Raw genomic sequence first — 4622 nt, 5'->3', positions numbered from 1 at the left:
GGCATTAATAAGTCGACCGCAAGCTGTTGTGTGTAGACTTCTTAATACGGAATAAAATAAATGACAATTTATAAATAATACACTAATTGTATACATTTTGTAAACTACCAAAATAAGAAGATTTAATCTTATTATTTTTGGTAGGTGGAAAAACCGAAAATGAGAAAATAATAACTCTTATTTTCGGTTGTATGGGCCGAAATTTGGAAAGAAAAAAAACTACCCTAATTCTCCCTAATACACGGTTTTATAAGGGAGAGGGGGAGATTTATTTTCTAACCTAATTTTCAACCTAGCACACTCTCATCAAAAATCACACACAAAACCCTAATAATTACAGAAAATTGGGGATCTCATTCTAGCAATTTGAGGGGCATTTCTCGGAGCATCTTGGGTGCAACTGATAGGTGAATATCATTACGATATTGTTCTTGGGCCGATTTTGCTAGGACCGAAGGTTGAATCTTCATCTCTCTATTTTGTTTATGCAAATTTCTTTTATGACTAGTTTTCATATTTATAATTTCGTTATAATACTTATTATGTTAATGGAAGTATACCGATATTTCCCACAGCACAAGACATCATTCACTACACAGTGGGGGACATATTGCTACACGATTATGCCTTTCGGTCTCATCAACGCCGAGGCAACCTATCAAAGAACCGCTATTACTATCCTACATGACATGATGCACAAGGAGGTAGAGGTATACGTCGATGACATGATTTTCAAATCAAAAGAACGGGACGGCCACATCAATGCCCTCCGAAAATTTTTCGCTCGCCTGCGGAAATACAACATGAGACTAAATCCTCAGAAGTGTGCATTCGGGGTCACCTCCGGAAAACTCTTGGGACATGTCGTCAGAAAAAGAGGCATTGAGATTGATCCAACCAAAATCAAAGCCCTTCAACAAATACCTCGGCCTAGGAATGAGAAGGAGATTCGGGGATTTCTCGGTCAGGTCCAATACATCAGCCGGTTTATTGCCAAGCTCACTATGATTTGTGAACCGATATTCAAAAAGCTTCGTGCCTCCGATCACACCGATTGGGACGACGACTGTCAGAAGGCCGTCGACAGGATAAAGGAAATCCTATCCAAACCTCTTGTCCTCATGCCACCTCAACCGGGGATTCCTCTATCCCTATAGCTGACTGTTACCAACACAGCCATGGGAGCAATGTTAGCACAAACAGTTGGCAACGAAGAACGAGCCATCTACTACATCAGCAAAAAGTTCATTGAGTACGAGACGAGGTACACCCAACTGGAAAAGACATGCCTTGCCCTAGTATGGTCAACAAAAAAGCTGCGGCATTACAAGCTCAGCTACACGGTCCACATCTACTCCAAGATGGACCCGATCAAATACATCTTCGAAAAACCCGTACTAAACGGAAGGCTGTCTAGGTGGATACTCATGCTGTCCGAGTTTGACCTCAAGTTTGTACCCCTCAAGGTTATCAAGGGAAGAGCAGTTGCCGACTTCCTAGCATAAAATCCCGTCAACGAGGATCTAACGACCGACACATGGTCACTTCCTGACGAGGACATCCTTTGTGCCGACTCCGACGCATGGGACCTATACTTCGATGGTGCATCTAATCTGAGAGGCTTCGGGGTAGGAATCCTTCTAATATCACCAGAGGGAGAACATGTTCCGATCTCGGTCAAGCTAGACTTGGCCGTCACCAACAATGCCGCTGAATATGAAGCATGTCTCATCGGCCTACAAGCAGCCATCACACTTGGCATCAAGAGATTGAGGGTCCACGTCGATTCCTCACTCATCATCAATCAGGTATCCGGATCATGGAAAATCCGTTCTGACAGCTTAGCTCCTTACCGAGCGAAGATCAGTCAAGAGGCCGAATTCTTCGACCAAGTCGACTACTTCCACATGCCACGAGAGGAAAATCAATTTGCTGATTCCCTGGCAAAACGTGCCTCGCTCGTCAACATACCTGACGACATGACATCAATGCCCCTGTGTGTCGAGAGAAGAAGCGAGCCAACCCACATTTGTGCCATTATCAACGACGAGGAAAGCCATGATGAACCTTGGTACCACTCATTCTCCTATAAATACCCCTCAAATTCCACCCATTTGAGACTTACGCGAGTGTCCGCCCCCCTCTTTTCTCCCTTAAAATTTTCGACTCGACTTCTTAAGTCACAACCCGACGCGTATTTACGACCTACCGATCGTAAACACGAGCCTTACACATTGTTTCGTACCGTCATCGTGCATTAAATAACTTGACCGACCATTTCGACCACTAGACCATCACTAAAATTAAAACACTCTTTTTTACTTACCAAAACGGTTTTAAACCGAGTTTTTTCCGATCAAACGAGTTGTTACACTTACGTCGGTCACTCGCCATAACCAAACATGTAAGTATGAGGGTGTAAAAATCCTCTTTTATTATGTTTTCATTTGTTTCATGACTATAACATGCTAAAACATGCATAACATGAACCAAAACATGGAATAAACGAGCAAAAGCGATTTTTGTCCGAGGCAGAAGCCCCTTAGGTCGCCAACTGGCCCGCGCCTAAATGGGGTGCTCAGACCAGAGATCAACCGTGTTTGTTCTCGTTATTTCCCTTTAATCCATCTTCATATTAGTAATCGGTTTTCACCATTTCAAGTATTTTCGAACCCTTTTTATTTTATTTCACTTGTTTTAACCATAAAACATTTTTCACCCTTGGTTCCTCGTACCATGACGGTTAAATCCGTGTTTCGGTGATAATATTTGGTTAATGACATTTAAAAGGTATTTTAAAGCCTTTTATTTCATTTCTTTACAATTTCAAACAAACATATTAGTCCCCAACACAAAGTCATCCTTGGTTCTACATACCGTGCCGGATTTTAACCCGGGTACGATGATGAGTATCGACTAATTACATTTAAATGGACTTAAGACAATTAGTCCAAAATCATTTTCAAAACTATTCATGTCTAGTTCTTCAAATCAACAAATGCGGTCTAAACGACCCCTTCAAATCAAACCGGGTTCAAATACCCATTTTCAACATGTTTTATAACGTTTTCTAAAAGGTCAGAACACGGCACATAAACCGTGGGCTAACCCGCGCCTAAACAGGCTCTCCATTTCTCATTTTCAAAACCAGAGGGAGGCCCCTTACACCGCCGGCTGGCTCGCGCCTCATATAGCCGTCTGGGTACGGGGCCTGTTCCTTCCAGCATTAGTCTAGGACGATCCCGACTCGGTTAACCCGGATATAGGACGGATCGATGACTATTCAAACCATATTTGCAAAATGCCTTACTAAGACAAATGGATCATGTTATGCACCCTAAACCTAATACGGTAAATGGATGTTTAATTTCCGTCTTGCATGCAAATCAATCATTAATCCAACTCGACATCTTATACTTGATACTTGGATTAAATCAACCGACTTAGAAAGCTCTCACATGTTAGGTTTAAATCATTGGATGCGCATTCATGCATTTAAACCGTTTTATCAACTTTTGCATTCAACCAACCAAGATCGATCAGTAGAGGCCGCTAAACGCGGGCGGGATTGGGTGTCTGATTAAAGGGCTTCCCAATACGTACCTTCACCTCTTACTCAGAAACTTTGGATAGTGGACGACCTTATCCAGGGCGTACGAGAGTCATTCTAGAGATAGGATGCTAATGAGGGACGATTTCCTTATCTTTAGTACCTATGTCAAACGCTGCTTTGTGCTTCGATTTGGCCGAGGTATAAAGTGGATTTCGAACGGGTTCCAGGCATCCCACAAATGCTTGGTGGCGACTCCGAACATCTTTAATCGTTTCGAGACCCTTACCGAGACGAAACCGACCGATCTAAAACGATCCGGTCGAAACCATTTTTACGCCGCCGAGCGTGGCTTTCAAAAAGACCGCTGTGCGTCCACAGATCGAAGTGGGCTGTAGGTGGGCCGTGTCCACACCGTCTCACAACAATTATTATTATAAATACGATTATAACTAATTAATTAATTATTTGAATTACATAAATTATTCACTTATCAACCTTTATAATTACGGGGTATTACATCAATCCTGATCACATAAGTTACCACCTGATAAATTTTACCTCTCGCCCATAACACATTCCTCCATTCGCATAACCATCATCCCCTGCCAAATATAACCATACAACTAATACTCAACCACTAGCAACCGCCTCCTAAGACCACATCTTATAATTCCCCAAAAACGTACATATCAATCCGGCCTCTACCAAATCAACCTCTTTAGAATTGCTATCTTTCTAATTGACTATCATCCTTAACCACTAGTGACAACACCACAATACCCCCACTGCTCCTATAACAACCCTTTTACACTCATCTCTAAACATCACGGTTTCTTTCCTACCTTTGGTTAACATCCCATATAACGAACATCAAATCCATCAACAAAATTACCTCAACACTATTCCCAATTCCATCCTTAATTGCATCGTCACCCAACTCACCACCAAGGTCTCATATCGTGTGAATTCTTTACCCGGCTTCTTACTTTCCTTAATTCCCCGAAACTCATGACTAATCATGTTTTCCTGAAACTCCTATATAACCCTTAACTAACATCCTCATGATAGT

Source organism: Silene latifolia, chromosome Y (genome assembly GCF_048544455.1).
Source record: "Silene latifolia isolate original U9 population chromosome Y, ASM4854445v1, whole genome shotgun sequence".
NCBI lineage: Eukaryota > Viridiplantae > Streptophyta > Magnoliopsida > Caryophyllales > Caryophyllaceae > Silene > Silene latifolia.
This window is presented reverse-complemented; position numbering follows the sequence as displayed.